The sequence below is a fragment of the Triticum aestivum genome, chromosome 2B, assembly GCF_018294505.1.
Source record: "Triticum aestivum cultivar Chinese Spring chromosome 2B, IWGSC CS RefSeq v2.1, whole genome shotgun sequence".
Classification (NCBI taxonomy): Eukaryota; Viridiplantae; Streptophyta; class Magnoliopsida; order Poales; family Poaceae; genus Triticum; species Triticum aestivum.
This window is the reverse complement of record NC_057798.1, coordinates 66,329,524-66,350,694: the sequence shown is the minus strand read 5'-3', so window position 1 is coordinate 66,350,694 and position 21,171 is coordinate 66,329,524.

Below are 21,171 nucleotides of genomic sequence, written 5' to 3'. Positions count from 1 at the left end.
ACAACACCTCTCGTCTCGGAGTTTTTCGTTGTTTTCTATGATGATAAGTTCAAACTCACAAGTGCATATTGATGATTCATACTGTTGGAGTTTGATATGATGAGATGGTAGTCACCACCACATGCCTCTCGTGCATACCGGAAGGAACTCGGGAAAGCCTCTGTCTTGGGTAGACACGAGCTTGTCTCCGGTCGTTGAGACGATTGTGTCCGATACGACATAGTGAGACATGATGAGTGCTGGTTATGAATGTTGGTTGAAAACATATTTGTTATGCTAATCATGCGGGAAACACATAAACCTCCTGAGTCGACTGTAGATCGAGTCTTGTTCCAGTAACCCCCACACTTGTTTCGTGCTACCACTTCTCCCTGCCTCAGGTAGGGTACGGTTCAGTAATTTGTCAACCCCTTTCTAGCACACACCGTACAGAGGGGCCGGGATGAGGGTACCATGGCCATGGATTAAAGCCAGTCATCCGGTTAGGGGGCATGGGTGTTTCGGTTGTAGCCGAGGGGGTAGCTTCCCCAGTTTGCGCGCGGTATAAATTTTGTGATCCCATGCTAATCGAGGTTGTTGCCTCCCCACTTAGAGTTTGCTTAATGAGTGTCATGGGTGATTCCAGACACCGATAAGTTAAGCTGGTGTGTGCAAGTCAGGTGTGTTTTCAATTAAAAGACTGTAGACGGAATTAGTCCTGATGGACTAAAGGAATCCGTTACTCGTGGGTAAAGAGTACACCCTCTGCAGAGATTAAACCTATTCGAGTAGCCATGTCCATGGTTAAGGACTACAGTCTGGGATGGGTCAAGTGTCGGTCTTAGTGTCGATCTTCGGAGGAAAAACAATTAAGTCTGAACTTTGATTTACACCAGTGAAATATGATGATTGTGATTATTATTATTATGGCTAACGATGTTCATTATTTGATTTATTGAGTATCTCTAGGACGGTTCTACCTCCGGGATATTCGCTGTGATTATTTATTATGAGCCCTTTACGTGGTGTCGCATAGACGCCCGACTGTGGCATACTTGTTATTCATTTATTATAAACCCTTTATGTGGTGTCGCATAGACGCCCGACTGTGGCATGCTTGTTATTCATTTATTATAAGCCCTTTATATGGTGTCGCATAGACGCCCGACTGTGGCATGCTTGTTATTCATTTATTATAAGCCCTTTATGTGGTGTCGCATAGACGCCCGACTGTGGCATACTTGTTATTCATTTATTATAAGACCTTTAAGTGGTGTCGCATAGACGCCCGACTGTGGTAGGTTTGTTATTTATTTATTATAAGCTCTTTATGTGGCGTCGCACTGACGCCCGACTGCGGTACATTTGTTATATATTTCACTTATGAGCCCTTTCTGTGGTGTCGCTCAGACGCCCGACTGAGGCATTCTATTCTACTCTCTTATCGCTTTATTCATGTGTTGCGTGAATAACTTGTCTGTATGCATCATGGATTACATTTTTGGGACTGATGTTGTGATCATAGATTATTTCAGAGCATGATTATTATTTATTATTCTATGCCTGTGTTCATAATGGTTGCGAGTACATTCAAAGTACTCACTGGCTTGTCCCTGGCTATTGTCTTGGCCAGATTTCTTGCATGGAGAGGAGAGACGAGATGACAGCCCCGGAACCTAATCAATGGTGATAGCAGTCTCACGAAGATAGGAGTTAACCTGGTCAGCTGTTCCGTGGGAAATGGAGTCCCATAGACACTGATGATTCGCAAACCGCTTCTGCCAACAACCTCTAGAAACCCCGTGTTGTACTCATAGGCCAGAATGGTCTTGTACTACATACCATGTATTTTGCTTGGAGTTATTGTATCAAGTTTGTGTCTCGCCAGCTAACAGTAATCCTGGGGCTGGTGAGCATAAGGGCTATTTTCTGGGAAATTAAAATCCCGAAAACCTGGTCCTGACAGACTTGGTATCAGAGCCAGGTTGACCATTGGCTAATCCTATCTTAGCCGGGTCAATAAACCTAGGTTACCCAACCCACGAGACCTTAACCTAACCCCAGCCAAGCTTCTCGCGTAAGATAGCCCCACAGTGACCCGACACCTTTTGGCAGTCGGTGCCCAACCTATCGGCCTAGCCTATCGATCACACGCCACTGACCGACACCTATATTGTCTCATTCACAAGCGTGGGAAGGAAGACTCCGCCCACTTTTTCTATAAAAAGGGCGCGCTAACCTCAACACAGCACAACGCAGCCTCCTTTCCCAAACCAAGCCATAATGCCTGGCCCCGTCGTGCGCAATGAAACCACGGCAAACAACCTTGGAGGTTTTGTGACCGTGCTAGCAAATCTCACCCGTCGTGCTTTTGCACTAGAGGAGCCTCCAGAATATGTTGTGTACCAAGGACCCATGAGCGGTGAGAGCCGCCAATTCTGGGCCACTATGCACATCTATGGTAGGGGTCTATCGCCAGGATGCCCCTACAGGTTCACCGGAAGGACAACTCCCTTTGAGCCACAAGCCATTCAACTAGCTGCCCGAGAGGCTAAAGTTCAACTCCGACACTTGTCGCCCAGAGTTAACTGTCGCTCGTTCTACTACTACCCCAGCCGTGATGGGTATGGTAGGCCACCCCAGGTTGTCAACGGAGATCATGAGACGGATCCTGCATTATTGCATCTGGTGCGCTATGTAGGTGCACTAGAGGAACTGTTCGATCAAATCACCCTTGATCTGATCGCAGCTTGTGAAGAGCTGGTTTGCCGAGCCCCGGCAAGAGGAGGAGATGAGCCCGATGCCGACAACCCAGTCGTGCTGTTCGGACACCCGATCGAGACCTTGAGGACTGCCCCAGCCATTGACTACAATACTTTGGTGTCCCCAGAAGTGCTTCGTCGCATTTTGGGAACACGCTCCAACGGGATTGTGGCCAATAATCCCCGGGATGGTCATCATCGCTACCCCGAGCCGGCAACACCTCAACCCCCTCTAGCTAATTCCGACGGTGAAACCCGTGGAGAAGCCTCGACGTCCACAAGGCAGGCTCGTTTAGATATAAACGAGGTAGACTGAGCCACTCGAGTAGTACCGAGTCTCCGTATGCACATGCCCTGTGATTATGCAATCTTGCTTTGACTCGAATAATCGCCGCTTGCTTGTGTGCCTCTGTTTTAAATAGTAGCCTTGCATTAAATATGTTAGCATGCGATTGCATTTTTTTTTTCAGGCACAGCTACCAAGATCACACCGACGACTCCCACAGTAATACGTCACTTTGACGAGATATGTGTAACTATAGCATTGACCCCGACCCCATGGAGCAGACTCGATCGACTAGTTACCTTTCACCACGGTAAATAACCTAGCCCCAATGCTATATAAGAGGCCACCCAGTGATCTTGCCAAGTACCCCTCACCCTGAGCACCATGCGCACAACCATTTCCATTGCCATGCCGATCCCTAGTATTTATCTAAGAACTCCAGATGCAACCCCAGGTAGCTTTGTGAAAATTTTGTGGGACTTTTACCTGCAGTACCATGAGTGCTACCCATCCACCCCAGTATGAGATGCTCAAATCGAGGATCACCCCATCCACCTCGAAATATTGGGCAGTGGTGCACGTCCCTCCCGCAAACCCAAACCAAGATCCCACGGAAGCTTCCTTCGTGGGAAAATCTATGCCGACTCCGCTTATGGCCATAGAAGCTGCTGCGTATGAGGCGCTTACTCGTCTTCGATTCGTGGTGCCCTATGCCAGCGAGCGGGGATACTATTATTTCCCAAGTCATGCAGCACCAGGAGAAGTAGCATCTTTTCCCGGTGAACGAATCGAGAGAGATCCAGTACTGGCCAATCTTGCCCAGTATGTCATCGCGCAAGAGCGGCTGACCCAGCGAGTAATGGGTTATCTCCAGAACCTTGCTGATTTGAATCCTCAGATTGCCATCGGCAGACCACTGAGGCCCAACCAAGAGAGGTACATTCATCGACTGGTCAATCCACTCACCCCGATAGAAGAAGAATGTGCCCCGATTCCAAAGACTCTTTCTCAGGACCCTGTCCATTTACCATTGTCGTTGTAGGTGCCATTGCTGTGTTTCCGGTCCATGCATTTATTTTTGTGTTGCAACTTGTATGTGGTATCCTAAATTTGTGCGATGAGTTAAATCGTTGTTTTCACCCTCAGTAACTCCTGAAGTGAGTTTTTCTCGGAGTTGTTGCAGCATGCATTTCTTCACGACATAGATTTTTATTTCGCGCAGCACCGTAACAACAGTCTCATGACCCCAACCACGCGGCCTAGTGCAAACCCACGTGCACTTTTTGCACCAAACTAATCGCCTCCCTAACACCCCATAGTCTCAGAGGGAGAGATTTGTGAGTAATTACTCGGGTACAGGTTACCTCCGGCACCCTGACAGTAGTTAACGCCTGACGCGGCACCTAATCATCGTGATCACCGCCACCGCGGAGAGCTAACACTCGAGCGGCCGCATCACGACGATCATCGAGGATCATCACGCACAGGAGCACGGAAAGCCCCAGCAATGTCGCCATCCCTCCGCACAATAGGATCACGTACCAGTCCGGCATCACCTCCGCCATTAGAACCTCGTCTCGAGCTCCTGCAGACAGAAATGGAGGAGAAGGGAGGAAAAGGAGAAGCGAGGTCAGATGGAGGAAGAAGTAGGAGCACCGCGGTCGTTTTATAGCTCGAGATCGGTGTACGATGGGCAAAGTCCACCAGCGCCGCTCGTCGCTCGATCCTCGGTGTTCGGAGGCGAATCCGCGAGCAGTGCCGACAGCGCACTGGCTCGCAAGGTGAGTGCACGCTGCGCCGGCAGCTAGCACGCCGCGCACTACCGCAGTACGACCTAGATGCCCTACGAGCTAGACTTCGCTGGTGGAGAAAGCGCGGGAAAGCGCACGAGAGAGAGGAAGAAGAGAGAGCCAGAGGTAGAGGAAGAGACCGATAGTGGACCCCGGGTCCACCTGTCAGCCACAGAAAGCACTGTGCTCTTGGGTACGACCAGCGTATATTTTCAGTATTTTAGAAGTTTATTCTAAACTTACTATAACCGATAGTAGACACTGACCGTAAATTTTTCCACGCATCGCCACTGTGCCACCCTGTAGTTTTGCACCACTTATTGCCCACTCACTATAGCTATGTTTTAATTACAGGAGTAAAACATTTATTGTCAACCAACCCTTATCAAATCTCGAGGACGAGATTTCTTTATAAGGGGGGTAGTGATGTAACGCCCCAAAAATTTAACCATGTTTTGAATTATTAAAACTTTGCCAGGAGTTTAAATTTTTTTGCTTTATGGATTTTCTGTTGATTTCAGAACCACCTCTCTATAATATTGAGGAGTTTTACCCCAAGTGGAAACTTTCCAAGAATGTTATTGGACTTCTATACCCTCTCAACAAAACAATTCTTAATCAATGGTCTTATTTGCATAATTCATTTCCTGAGTTTTATTCTTTTAAAATGAGTTTTCATAAGTTTTGGAGCCTCTTTTATACTACAACCATTTGATAAATGCACCTAAAATTTTCACCAAAATTAAGGGATGACATATGATGTCCCTAAAACACTTTTATGCAAAAACATCTTTTGTTCATTGGAGATTCTGAGCTCTACACCTAATTTTCAAATCTGGTCCAGTGAGCAATTTTGCACTACAACCTATTTAAATATTTCTTTAAAACTTCCACCAAAATTAGGGGAGGTCAGTAGGAGTATATTATCCATATTTATGCAAAAACTCAGTTATGTCCTTTGAAATTTTTGAGTGAATCAACATCTTTTTCATTCTGGCCCAACTTGAGGATTTGTAATGCAACCATATTTGTGCTTGCTCTTTTACCCATGGTTCTTTTTCCTACTTGTAGTCCTTCTTACAAAACCCTTAAGTCCAAGAGCATGAACCCATTGGAATAGTTTTGGTCCATGAAATGACAACCTTTAGTTTCTGCCCAAAACTGAGTTTCTCAAATATTTGCACTAACAAGTTTCTTCCCTTGGCAAACTAACCTGGCCACCATCACCTAGAACTAAAGAGACCCCAATGTGGAGATTATGACCACTCCAAGAAATGCCTAGGTGCCTTTGGCATTTTGCCAAAGACCTTGTGTGCATGGCCAGTTTTGGCATGGTTTTTAGTTAGCATTGCAAGCCTAGTCTCCTGGCCTAACCCCCTTGTCCATTAGCTTTCTTGCAAACCCTAGCCTAGTCCTGTTAGTTGCCAGCCTCACCCGAGCGCTCTAGACCACCTTGGTATTCGGTCGAACATGTCGCGTGCATGCTCTGGGCACGCCCAGAGCGCACGTTTTGCATGCGCGGGCACCGAGCCGCCGCGTCGCGCCCCTAACTTTTGCTCGCCCTACAGAGCCGTGCCTCGCCCTCGACCGCTCACCAGAACACGCCAAGCGGCCCCTAGTGCCCTGCAGCACCGCCATCAAAGCCCCTTGGCGGCACGCCGGCGTCCGCAGTGAGCTCCTGCCATGGTCGGCGCCGCCCGAGCCGCAACAGCACGCCAGCTGCCCCTGGAGCAGTCCGCGCTTATCCCCTCGCTCGTCCGCAAGCGCTCGTCGGTGCCACGACGCCCTGCCGCAGCAGAAACGGTCGGCCGGCGATCCTATCCTCGGTGATGGCGGAACCGACCTAGCTACGCTATAAAAGGGTGACCCCAAGCTCCTCCTAGACGGCAAGCAGCCTCAAGCCACCCCACTAACGCTCCCCTAGCTCGCAATCGACCAGGAGAGGCCGTCTTCCCCGTCTCCGACCAGCTCGGCCACCGCCGCCCTCCGGTCCGTTTCGTCGCAACCAGGCCCTTCCCTGCCCAGCCAACACCACCACCCGACTCCCCTTCGTCTTGCGGAGCCACCCAGCTGCTCAAACATGACCGGGAGCCACTGTAGTTCAAACGCACAAAACTCCCGAAGCCACCGGCCGCCGCGAAGCACACCGCCGGCGACTCCCTCCGTCCCCACCTGACTGGAGACCACCGGGAGGACCGCCCTGGACCCACGGATCCATCCCCACCCTCGGTGTCTCGAACGGTGCCGCCGTTCGCCGGTGAGCATCGCCGGAATCTCGCCTCCACTCGGGGCAGAGGAAGAGGAGGGAGAGGACTAGTCAAACCTGACCAGTGGGCCCGCTGGACCCACTGTCAGTGTCACATGCGCCGTCCACGCTGGATAAGTGGAGGCGTAAATCCGAAATACGCCTTCGACGTGGTCAGTAATCGAAACGTTTTCCTTTTTCTGTTTTATTTAAAAAAACAGATTTTTGACCAAACTTTGACTGCCTATAACTTTTAAAATATAACTCCAAATGAATTGATTCTTTTTCCTACCTCTCTCAAATATTGTCTAGTTTATTTTAAGATTTATTTAAAAATATTTTGGACAACTTTTTGGTACTGTTTTGAAACTATATTTTGATTCAAAAATATATTTAATAGGATTTTGGAGAGAGGAGAAAAACTTTCAAAGTTTTGGAATGCACCCTGCCTCCCCACTACTTGAAGGCAAGCATTCTAAACCCTGGCATAATATTGTCGTGTGTTGTTTGATACCGTTACAACACCTCTCGTCTCGGAGTTTTTCGTTATTTTCTGTGATGATCAGTTCAAACTCACAAGTGCATATTGATGATTCATACTATTGGAGTTTGATATGATGAGATGGTAGTCACCACCACATGCCTCTCATGCATACCGGAAGGAACTCGGGAAAGCCTTTGTCTTGGGTAGACACGAGCTTGTCTCCGGTCGTTGAGACGATTGTGTCCGGTACGGCATAGTAAAGACATGATGAGTGGTGGTTATGAATGTTGGTTGAAAACATATTTGTTATGCTAATCATCCAGGAAACACATAAACCTCCTGAGTCGACCGCAGATCGAGTCTTGTTCCAGTAACCCCCACACTTGTTTCGTGCTACCACTTGTCCCTGCCTCAGGTAGGGTATGGTTCAGTAATTTGTCAACCCCTTTCTAGCACACACCGTACAGAGGGGCCGGGATGGGGGTACCATGGCCATGGATTAAAGCCAGTCATCCGGTCAGGGGGTATGGGTGTTTCGGTTGTAGCCGAGGGGGTAGCTTCCCCAGTTTGCGCGCGGTATAAATTTTGTGATCCCATGCTAATCGAGGTTGTAGCCTCCCCACTTCGAGTTTTGCTTAATGAGTGTCATGGGTGATTCCAAACACCGGTAAGTTAAGCTGGTGTGTGCAAGTCAGGTGTGTTTTCAATTAAAAGACCGTAGACGGAATTAGTCCTGATGGACTAAAGGAATCCGTTACTCGTGGGTAAAGAGTACACCCTCTGCAGAGATTAAACCTATTCGAGTAGCCGTGTCCATGGTTAAGGACTACAGTTTGGGATGGGTCAAGTGTCGGTCTTAGTGTCGATCTTCGGAGGAAAAACAATTAAGTCTGAACTTTGATTTAGACCAGTGAAATATGATGATTGTGATTATTATTATTATGGCTAACGATGTTCATTATTTGATTTATTGAGTATCTCTGGGACGGTTCTACCTCCGGGATATTCGTTGTGATCATTTATTATGGGCCCTTTACGTGGTGTCGCATAGACGCCCGACTGTGGCATGCTTGTTATTCATTTATTATAAGCCCTTTATGTGGTGTCGCATAGACGCCCGACTGTGGCATACTTGTTATTCATTTATTATAAGCCCTTTATGTGGTGTCGCATAGACGCCCGACTGTGGCATGCTTGTTATTCATTTATTATAAGCCCTTTATGTGGTGTCGCATAGACACTCGACTGTGGCATACTTGTTATTAATTTATTATAAGCCCTTTATGTGGTGTCGCATAGACGCCCGACTGTGGCATGTTGGTTATTTATTTACTATAAGCCCTTAAGTGGTGTCGCATAGACGCCCGACTGTGGCATGTTGGTTATTTATTTACTATAAGCCCTTTATGTGGCGTCGCACAGACGCCCGACTGTGGTACATTTGTTATATATTTCACTTATGAGCCCTTTCTGTGGTGTCGCTCAGACGCCCGACTGAGGCATTCTATTCTACTCTCTTATCGCTTTATTCATGTGTTGCGTGAATAACTTGTCTGCATGCATCATGGATTACATTTTTGGGACTGATGTTGTGATCATAGATTATTTCAGAGCATGATTATTATTTATTATTCTATACCTATGTTCATAATGGTTGCAAGTACATTCAAAGTACTCACTGGCTTGTCCCTGGCTATTGTCTTGGACAGATTTCTTGCGTGGAGAGGAGCGACGAGATGACAGCCCCGGAACCTAATCAATGGTGATAGCAGTCTCGCGAAGATAGGAGTTAACCTGGTCAGCTGTTCCCGTGGGAAATGGAGTCCCATAGACACTGATGATCCTCAAACCGCTTCCGCCAACAACCTCTAGAAACCCCGTGTTGTACTCATAGGCCAGAATGGTCTTGTACTACATACCATGTATTTTGCTTGGAGTTATTGTATCAAGTTTGTGTCTCGCCAGCTAACAGTAATCCTGGGGCTGGAGAGCATAAGGGCTATTTCCTGGGAAATTAAAATCCCGAAAACCCGGTCCTGACAGAGGAGCTTAGTCATTATGTTTCATGGCTTGAGGATCTTGATACTGTCAAGATAAATTTTCTTTTTGCATTTAGAAATGTTAGTACTGAAAATGTGCCACCAATAGTGTTCGTAATGAACTACGGTCACATCTATTTAGGAAGGATGGTAAGATTCTTACTATTTATCCTCAGTGCATCTTTTCCATACATTATTTTTGAAGCTAAACTTCATTGCTAAGTATGTTACCATATGATGTTCTTCAACAGGGACTCCTGATGAATGTTGTGCCTTATGGGATCGAGACTAAAGGTACCATGAGTATTATCAGCTTACGGCCAAGATATCCTACAGATTACTTTAGTGCATTCAAGATTAGCCACGAATGCTTAATAGTGCAAGACTGGACCAAATATGTGATGGGGGAGCGCAGAGAAGTACTAGGGGGCAGCAAACAGATGCGCTACCCACGATTAGGAGACTGGTTTATCTGCATGCTCCAACTTGATCAAGAAGGAGAGCTATACATGTTTTATGTTATTTTACCTAAGAGAGAGCAGCAGGAGTGATTAGCTAGCTAGAAATGAGTTTGAGGATGATGATGTGCTACACTATTACTATGATGATAAAATAGCTAGTGTTGGCGGTAATGACTATGATGATTATTATTAGCTAGTGTTAGTGGTGATTAAATAAATACTGTTGGTGGTAATGACTATGATGATGATTAAATAGCTTGTGGTGGCGGATTAGATTCAAGTGGAGGCAACATGTGGTGCACATCAAAAGTACTACTAGTCCAAACTAGATCAAGTTTGGTTTAGTAGTATACTTTTGACATGCACCACATATTGCCTCCACTTGAACCTAATCCACCTTCATTTGGCACACTGTTATGGACATAATGATGTAAACCTCATAACTGGTATTGTACCAATATTTGTATGATGGCATATAAATACACTAAAAATAAAAAAATAAAAAAAGAATACTAGTAGCGATGGACGGAAAACACGCTGCCAGTAGTTACATTAGCAGTAGCGTGGGCTTGAACAAACGCTGCAGCTATTTGTCCTAGCAATAGCGCGTGCGGGCCCGCGCTACTGCTAAGCAATAGCTGTAGCGCCTTATTAATAGCGCGCCTGCCCGCGCTACTGATACACCTAAAACCCACGTTGTTGCTAGCTTTTTCCCTAGTAGTGATGTCTCTGTTCAATCTCTATGAGGGCTTGTGTACTCGATGTAATTTTTCTTATATTTAGAGTGTCTTGTACTTCTTATGAACCTTCATAATAGATCTGGTTAGTTCTTTGCAAGAAAAAGGGATTTCCCAAACAACTACTTCCTAGACACATCCATTTCTTCGACAAGTATTTCCGGACAGAGGGAGTACTTTATAAATGTTCTAAGAATTGGCCAAAAAATTACTACATTAACTATTTCAAAATATACTGTATATTCATTTTGTCTCAGTTCAATCTTCATAAAGTTTGACTAAGTTTACCCAAAAAGTAGAAGAAAAAAGTAAACATCCATGACAAATAATATCATTAGATGCATCATAGAATATATTTTTATGTTGTATCTATTCGTATTGTGGATATTAATATTCTTTCAACAAACATGTCAGAGTTTACAAAGTTTGACTTTGGACAAAATTAGCATGCAATGTATTTTTGAACTGTGCTACCATCTGTCTTGCACCATACGGCTTTCTTTGGGATTGTCTATACCTATAAATGACTAGGTAACATGTTGTTGGTGGCTAGTCTGATGTGCATTTATGTATGGGTGGCTTATTAACACAAGTTGTTTGTTGTTGCCATCACATTCTTTTCTTCTGTTTCCTTTTCTCTTTCTTCTCCTTTTTTTTGCTTGTGTATAGCTACCTGACCAGAAAGGGATGGAGACCAAAATAGAGCAAGGATTTTGGGTCTCAGACCACACATTCCCAAGACCTATCAATTCTACTTGTGAATACATGTACTTGATGGATATCTCGTCAGAATATGTTGTTGTAGTTGACGGGCCCAATTGGAGGACTCACATTCCAATTATTTGCTTAGTGAGATTAATGATGATTTAGCTCGAACAATGACGTATTCTAGTGACATCGCCCAACAACAATAAGCACATACTAACACAGTGGCTGGAGGAAAGAGAAATCAAGCTTATGTATGTGTGTGTGTCTAATGAAAGTGACATAATTAATCCAAATCATTGACGTCTCTCATAACTGTTACCTAGCAAATTGACTCATGTAGTCATGTTACAACATTGAAAGAAATTAGATATGACATCACAAGGATATACTCGAAGTCAAAATTCATTCCACTTTGGTATATCTATAACAATTTCCATGGACATGACATACCAGCATATAAAAGGTGCGAGCTAGAGTTTGATACAATAATCTTAATCTTAGCCATCCAATCTTTTTTCTAACCAATCTTTTTTCTACTTGTGACTATATGTACTTGATGGATATCTCATCAGAATATGTTGTTGTAGTTGATGGGCCCAACTGGAGGACTCACATTCCAATTATTTGCTTAGTGAGATTAATGATGATTTAGCTCGAACAACGATGTGTTCTAGTGACATCGCCCAACAACAATAAGCACATACTAACACAGTGGCCGGAGGAAAAAAGAAATCAAGCTTATGTATGCGTGTGTGTCTAATGAAAGTGGCATAATTAATCCAAATCATTGACATCTCCCATAACTGTTACCTAGCAAATCGACTCATGTAGACATCTCCCATAACTGTTACCAAGATGTGGTGGTTTTGAAGTTGAGGGACCATTTCTATATTTTTGAAAGAATTAAGGGATGAAAAATATACTTTTCCCATTTAATATGACATAACAAGGATATATTCGAAATCAAAATTCATTCCACTTTGGTATATCTATAGCAATTTCTGTGGACATGACATACCAGCATATAAAGCGATCTAGAGTTTGATACAAATAATCTTAATCTTAGTCATGATATCCAATCTTTTTCTAACCAATGGCTCAAAGAGGTTAGTTTAATATCTAATCATGTCTTGATTACACCATTTCTATTTTTTTAAAGAAAACAACATACATATGCAAATGCTCACCTACGCTCATTGTTGACCTTAAGAATTTACAGCTACATCTGATATTATGTTACTAGATATTATCAAAGTTCACGAGATTAAGTAATTTTTGCAGTGGAGCTCCAAACTTATCGGCAACGCAAAGTTAGCACCACTTTTCCGTATGACGAATCTCACAAGGGTCTGTGATTTGGCCGTGTGTCTCAAATAACCTTGGAACACCATTCATTTTTTACAGTCTGTGGATCCTGTCATGCATGGATGGATGAACCTAACGACCGGCAAGATCGCCTTGCTTCACTGACGCATACCAGAAGGCAAGGCACCTTACCACCACGACCAGATCGAAGAAACTCTGAACGCCGAAATGCAGGGTTCACACTGACTCCTCCAACGATACAACCATAACCAGTTAACTAGCATCTCGTAAACACTATGCAACTAACACATATATCTCCTTATTAGCATGTTGCTGAGGACAATTGGACAGATGAATCTTCCTGCGCATGGCTGGCCCTTGTCTCATTAGAGGACAAGGATCACAAATGGCCTCGGGGACTGCCCTCACGGAAGGGAACACTGGTTTGAGGCTGATCAAGGAATGGTTGGGGGATATGAAGAGCATGGGTGACAGGATGAGAAAGTGTGTGTTCTGGGAAGGCAAAGAAAGGAAGCAACACATGGATCATCGATGGACTTGATCGATCTGCTTATTAGTTAAGTACATACCGAAAAGTTGATGATAATGAGAGCTTTTTTTTTTTACTTGTGCATGCACATGGCGACTAGGTGACTGAGAAACACTAGAGTACAACCGAGGCGCCTACCTGCTAATGCGGCTCCGTTTGTTTTGTCTGATGAGATCGCTCACATCTTACTCATTTGTCCCAATGGTGCATGGTTCAAACGAAGCGATCGTACGCTTCGGAATTGTAAAATGGGATCCGCATCGACGACAGGCGGACTCCCTGTCAGGACGCACACACTTGTTCGCTGTTTTCCTGTCCTGCCTCCTGCATCCGTCGATCTCCACGTGCATGTCAAGAAGGTCCCGACCAGCGTCGTCGTCGAGCCTGTCTGTTCCGGATCGTCCAGGACTCCACGATTCAGCCACGATACAGTAGGGGCCGGGTTGCAAAAAAGAAGTTTGTTCTCACGTGAACTATAATTAACCCTCCAAATGCCACAAACTATTGTGTCCCAGTGACCAAGCAAGCGCAACCTTCTTTATTCTGTTGTTATGTTAAAATAAAATTAGCTTTATGAAGGCGCAGTGGTAGCTTGATCACGTAGGATTCACTTAAGTAGGCTCGTCCTGGCGGCGTCCACGTATCCGTCGCGGTTGCTCCCTCCCTTTTGTGCTGCTCTGCGTGAAAACTTGATCTACAGGGTTGAGCGGTGGTGGCACTCCGGTGGCGTGCCTTTCTTGGAGGCACCGCCTTGGAGTTATAAAATCCGTCGTTGTTCGGTTTCACCTCTTCGCGGTGGCTAGCTCACTGAAGGTCTCCGTTAGCTCCAAACGGTTTATTTCGGTTCATATGTAGTGTGCCCGGTGGTCGACTGGGTGGTGTTGCGGTGCATCGGCACCCTTGTATCTTGCCTTGGGTGTGTGTTGTGTGTGATGGTGATGTGTTGTCTACAGGTGCTTATATCTTTGGTCGTTGCATTATATATAAAACGGGACAAATGCCTTTTTTGGTATAAGTGAGGGGCGACAACGGTGCGTCATTGGCTCGTTCTGGCGGCTCTGATAAGTGAGGGGTGATAGCGGCGCGTCACCGGCTCGTTCTGGCTGCTCCGGTATGTGAGTGGCGACAGCGGCACGTCGGCGGCTCGCTCTGATGGTGGTAGTGATCGTTCGGTGGCCAGTTGTGATGCTTCATACTTTCAGTGAGCTTTCAATGAGCTTCATACATTTGGGGTGCTTCATACTTTGAATGAGATTTTATAATAGATACATGTCTTTCGCGAATAAAAGGATCTAGTTAAGTAGGCTCGCTTGGCACTCCTCTCCCTTCCCTCACTGATCACACTGACATCCACCTCATCCCATTGTTTGCTTCTCCAGCTGTGGTGGCCACCACACTGCTCTCCGCCCTCCCTTAACTGGTGGACAAGAAAAACGAAATACATCATAAGAATGAATAAACCAGCCATGCCGGCAAGCGAGGGCAAGAACATAATTCAAGGATTAACCATTTGTTGATACCTCACACATTCTAATTTCATGGTGGTTACTAGCAAGCTAGATAATTCTACCCAAAAAATCTCTATTCGGATATTTTCTATACTCTTACAAAGTAAAAGCCTCTACCTACATATTTAAAGATACAAAGTAAAAGCCTCAACCTACATATTTATTCTAGTTATTTTAATATTTATATGATTTGCATATAGAAGATGGCCAAACAAAATTTTAATAATAAGATGTTTTCTCACAAAAATAGAGTTCTAGTTCAGCGCTACTGTCAGGGCCGAAGACATGTCTGTGCTAGCATAGCAATAGAGACCATTGTAGCTATAGTGTTTCTATTTTTATTCTGTAGCTATTAGACTAAACTGTATAGTAAAGTTTGTACCAATGAAAACATATCATATTTGTAACAAGGTGTTCTATTTAAATAAGTAAAAATGTTTATTATAAATAAATAGGTGATGACCATGGTCGACGGGTCCGTCAACCTAGTTTCTCCTTTCTGGTTTGGGGTCTTCTTTCTTTGTAATAAGTACTACCTCCGTCCGGGTTTAGAGGTCCGCCCGACCAAAACACCGGTACCAAGGTACAACATTAACCCCTGTTTCACCTCGCATGCATGCATGCAGCTTTACAAAGCATGCAGGCCGTGACCCAACCAAAGAGTCGCTCTCTCTTGCATGCGTAGGGCCGCATCTGTTCGCTGGCTGTTGTAGTTAAATGATCGCAGAGAGACGCACTAATGCATGGCTAATTTGTTCTACTTTTTGCAGTGCGATAAAGGCAGCGGCCTTCTAAACGCGTACGCGGATGCGATGTCCAGTGGGCTTCTAATCCGGGACGGAGGTAGTATCTGGCTATGATTTTTCATTTCTTCCACGTCTTGCATGTAAGATGTTGTAAGCCACTGCTTTGACTAATGAAACATTTAGCTCTTCATTGTTAGATAGCGTATGTATTGTATCTGTAACTCTTGTACACTCCCTAGAATATAGGATCTGTAACCACAGCCCAGGCCTGCGTGCCGACTCTCTCGGGCACGCCCTCTCTCTCTCGTGTATAAGTTGTACTCTGTGAGATGATCAATACAGGAAACCAGAGTTAATCTGTTCAACTTGGTATCAGACACCAGGTGCTCCATGGCCACCGAACCCTCCTCCTCTGCCGCCACTTTGCCGGGCTCCCTCTCCTCCTCCTCGGCGCCGAACGCGCCCACTGCTCCGGCCACCACGGCGACGACCTCCCCGCCGTTCGTCTTGGGCACCAACCCCGCCCTCTTCAGCGGCTCTTCTTCCTCCTCAGGTTCCCAATTTGCCCCCATCTTCTCCTCCGGCACGCCTCTCCCCCCAACCCCCCTGCTCCTGCTCCCACCGATCCCATCTACCGCGACCACATCACCAACCACATCAAGTTTCTCCTCAACCCCGCCGATCACAACTACCACAAGTGGAAGACCTTCTTCCTCATGGTTCTCGTCCGCTACGGCATCACCTACCTCATCGAGCATCCACCACCACCCAACGCCATCTCCCAATATCTCGAGCTTGACGCCCACATCGCCCTCTGGATTTATGCCACTCTCTCGGATGTCATGTGTGACCATGTTGTCGGCGCCACCACCACATATGCCCTCTGGCACAAGATTCAGGCCTTCTTTCTTGCCAATCGCGATGCGCGGTTCATGATCCTCAATCGCCAGTATCGCAACCTAAAACAGGGCGATCTCTCTGTGTCCGACTACGCCCGCCGCATGAAGCTCCTCACCGACGCTCTCGCCGACATCAATCATGCGGTCACCGAGGTGGATCTCACCACCCAATTCCTCCATGGCTTGGACAAGCGCCTCGACACCATCCGCGTCGTCCTCGGCGATCAAGGGCTTCCCTTCGACACCGTCCTCTCCCGCGTCGTCCTGGCTGAGGAGTCCCAGGCGCAGCGCGCGTCTGAGGAGAGCGCCTCTGCTTTCGCTCTGCCTGGCGGTGGCCCCTCGGGCGGTACCTCCGGCGGCGGCAGCCATCACACCACCGATCGCTCCAACGACCGTGCTCCGGGCGCCTCCTCTTCGTCGACTCCCGCTTCTGGCCGCGGCCGCGGTGACCGCTATGGAGACGTTGGTGACCGTGGCCGTGGACGCGGACGCGGCCGTGGACGCGGGCGCCACGACAACGGGGGCCGTGGCCAGCCTCAGCCGGCCTCGCTCGCCCCGTACACTGGCTACTTTGCGCCGTACGGGATGGCGATCCCGTCTCCGCGCTCTGGCTGGGTGCCTCCCAACGCCGCCGGTGTGCTCGGGCCCCGCCCGGGCTCTCATGCCCAGGCCTACCCAGCCTACGCGCCGCCGCCCGCTCCACCGGCCCCGTACTACCCGGTCGCGCCTCCGTCGTGGGATCACCTTGCGCTGCTCAACGCCGCCTACAGCAACAACAACTACCCCGCTCCTCCCGCACCCGAGTGGTATCTCGACAGCGGGGCTTCCTCCCACATCACAGGCAATTCAGGTACCCTCACCTAGTCAAGTTCTTCTTTAAAGCAGAATCTTCCATCTAGTATTCTTGTTGGCAATGGACAACACCTTCCCATCACCGGCTCCGGCTCCACCACCCTTCCCCCTCACGATTTCCGCCTTACTGATATTCTCGTTTCTCCTCATGTCGTCACTAGTTTAATTTCTGTTCGGCGTTTTATAGAAGACAATGCATGCTCAATTGAATTCTTTCCCTGTGGTTTTCTTGTGAAGGATCTTCGCACTCGGAAGGTGCTCATGATCTCCGTTAGCAATGGCGACCTCTACCCCTTTGTTGGCACCACCGCGGCTCGGGCACATGCACTCTTCACCGTCGCTTCACCGGATCTGTGGCACCGTCGCCTTGGCCGCCCTAGCGCACTCTCTTTCTACCATAGCCAAAGACTTTCTTAGTGATTGTAATAAGGTTGCTCATACTCCATGTAATGCATGCCAACTTGGCCGCCAACCTCGTCTCCCCTTTTCCTCTTCCTTTAGCCAGACTTATTCACCATTTGATTTAATTCACTGCGATTTATGGACATCTCCTATCGTTAGCTTTTCGGGCTTCCAATATTACTTGGTTATTCTCGACGACTTTACACATTACTCATGGACTTTTCCCATGCGTAACAAATCCGACACCTCTTCCATTTTCCAACGCTTTTTTACGTTTGTCCACACTCAATATAACGTCGTCATCAAAGCCATGCAGTGTGATAATGGTGGTGAGTTCATCAACACATCCCTAAGCACCTTCTTCTCCTCAAACGGCATTTCTTATCGTTTCTCCTGCCCTCACACATCTCCTCAGAACGGCAAGGCAGAACGCCTCCTTCGAACCACCAATGACATCGTGCGCACACTCTTACTCCAAGCCAACCTCCCCCCTCCATTTTGGGTCGAGGCACTTCACACGGCCACTTACCTTCTCAACAGGCGACCATCTCATGCCATTCACAACACCACGCCCCATTTTCTCCTCCACGGTACCCACCCCTCCTATGACCATCTTCGCGTTTTCGGTTGTTTGTGCTTCCCGAACACCTACGCCACCATGCCACACAAGCTCTCCCCTCGCTCCATTCGTTGTGTTTTTCTCGGGTACCCTCTCGAGCATAAGGGCTACCGGTGTTTTGATCTAGAATCACGACGCGTCATAGTCTCATGCCACGTTACTTTCGACGAGACCCAATTCCCATACACACCGTACACGCCCCCCTTCCTACGGTACGTCCACACCGGATCCCCGCCATGCATGTGGCACGTCCACACCGGATCCCCCACCCCCGCCCCCACCGAATCCTTCGGATCCAGCTCCCTCACCTGCGCCCTCGGGATCCCAGCCCACCCAATCCCCTCGCCGCACCCCACCCAGCGCCGGGCCCCGCACCCCCACTACCCCGACCGCGTCCACTAGCTCCACTCCCACCGGATCCCCATGCGGATCCTCCTCGCCTGCCACGCCCGCCTCGTCCGGATCCAACCAATGCCACCGCACGCCGCCTTTTGCGCCTGCCCCCTCTGAACCGTAATCCTCCTCGCAGTCCGTGCCTGTTCCACCGTGTTCGCCTGCCGCCCGGCCCACCGCGTCTACCTCCACATCCGAGTTGACCACTCCTAGCCCGCCACGTCTACCCCGCCATGCAATTCCGATAGAGCCACCCCACAACTCCCATCGTATGTCTACACGCGCCAAGTTTGGCTACTGCATGCCCCGCCGACTGTTCCTCACCACAACCACTTCTTCCCTTTCTCCCATTCCTGCCACATATAGATCAGCCCTTAAAGACCCAAATTGGCAACAAGCTATGCAAGATGAATATTCTGCTTTAATGAAAAACTTCACTTGGTCTTTGGTGCCTAAGCCTGCAGGTGCGAACATCGTCACGGGGAAGTGGATTTTTCGCCACAAATTCAATGTGGATGGCTCTCTCGCTCGGTACAAAGCTCGATGGGTAGTTCGTGGATTCACTCAACAAGAAGGAGTGGATTATGAGGAGACTTTCAGTCCCGTGGTGAAGCCTTCTACCATCCGTGTCGTCCTCAGCCTTGCCATCTCACAGTCATGGCCTATTCATTAGTTGGATGTCAAGAATGCTTTCCTCCATGGAGAGCTCAATGAGACTGTCTATTGCTCTCAGCCAGCTGGGTTTGTGGACTCCTCCCGGCCGGATCATGTTTGCTTACTTCACAAGTCTCTGTATGGGTTGAAGCAAGCGCCACGGCAATGGTTTCTTCGGTTCCAACGGTTCCTCCTATCTCTTGGTTTCACTGCCGCACGGAGTGACACCTCCTTGTTCATACTTCATCAGGGAACAAGCATTGCCTATCTTCTGGTGTACGTTGATGACATTATTCTCACTGCCAACTCCACCCACACACTCCACCGCATCATCTCCGCCCTCAAGTCCGAGTTCTCCATGTCTGATCTCGGCGAGCTCCACCACTTCTTGGGCATCAACGTCACCCCCAATGCCTCGGGTATGTTTCTCTGTCAACAACAGTATGCCCTCGAGATTCTTGATCGTGCCAAAATGCTCAACTGCAAGCCCGTCTCCATGCCCATCGACACTAGCTCTAAACTGTCCGCTACTGCCAGTCACCTCCTCTCCAATCCCACGCAGTACCGCAGCCTCGCCGGTGCTCTCCAATACCTTACCCTTACCCTGCCGGACATCTCCTACGCAGTTCAGCAAGTGTGCCTCTTCATGCATGCGCCACGGGACAGTCACATGCAGTTGATTAAGCGTATTTTGCGCTACCTTGAGGGTACATCTCACTATGGGCTACAATTCTACCGGTCCTCCTCCCATGACCTGGTTGCATACACCGACGCAGATTGGGCAGGGTGCCCCGACACTCGCAAGTCAACATCTGGATTCTGCGTATTCCTCGGATCCAACCTCATCTGTTGGTCTTCCAAACGGCAGCCGACCGTTTCTCGATCAAGCGCCGAGGCAGAGTACCTGGGGTCGCCAACTGCGTCGCCGAGTCGTGTTGGTTGCGTCAGCTTCTGCATGAACTACGCCATCCTCCTCGCCGAGCCACTGTGGTATATTGTGACAACATCAGCGCCTTGTACCTTGCCAGCAATCCGGTGCAACATCAACGCACCAAGCATGTCGAGATTGACCTGCATTTTGTGCGTGATCGGGTGTCTCTTGGCGAAGCACGGATCTTGCATGTACCGTCATCCTCTCAGTTTGCTGATCTGTTCACCAAAGGGTTACCATCTCAAGTGTATCACGAGTTTCTCTCCAGCCTGAACGTCCTTCCCAACGGAGTTCCGGCTGCCGGGGGGGGGGGGGGGGTGTTAGATAGCATATGTATTGCATCTGTAACTCTTGTACACTCCCTAGAATATAGGATCTGTAACCACAGCCCAGACCTGTGTGCCGACTCTCTCGGGCACGCCCCTCTCTCTCTCGTGTATAAGTTGTACTCTGTGAGATGATCAATACAGGAAACCAGAGTTAATCTGTTCAACTTTCATATCCTTACCCGTGTTTAAAAAATATGTTGGCACTGACATGGGAAAAAAGAAATTATACTTGTACATGTCTAATGATGAAGTGTATCCTTTTGTGACACTGAAATAATTAAGATATGACATAGCAAGGATATATAAGAAAATCAAAACTAATTACGCTTCACTACATATTTATAAAAAATATGTGGACTTGGATATCTATATGCCAGTATAAAAAAGTACTTAATCTTAATCGTATACATCCATTCTAAGCAATGTGTCTAAAAAATATTGTTTTACTAGGAATCACTTGGAAGTAAGTTCTCCCACCCGAATATAATGCTT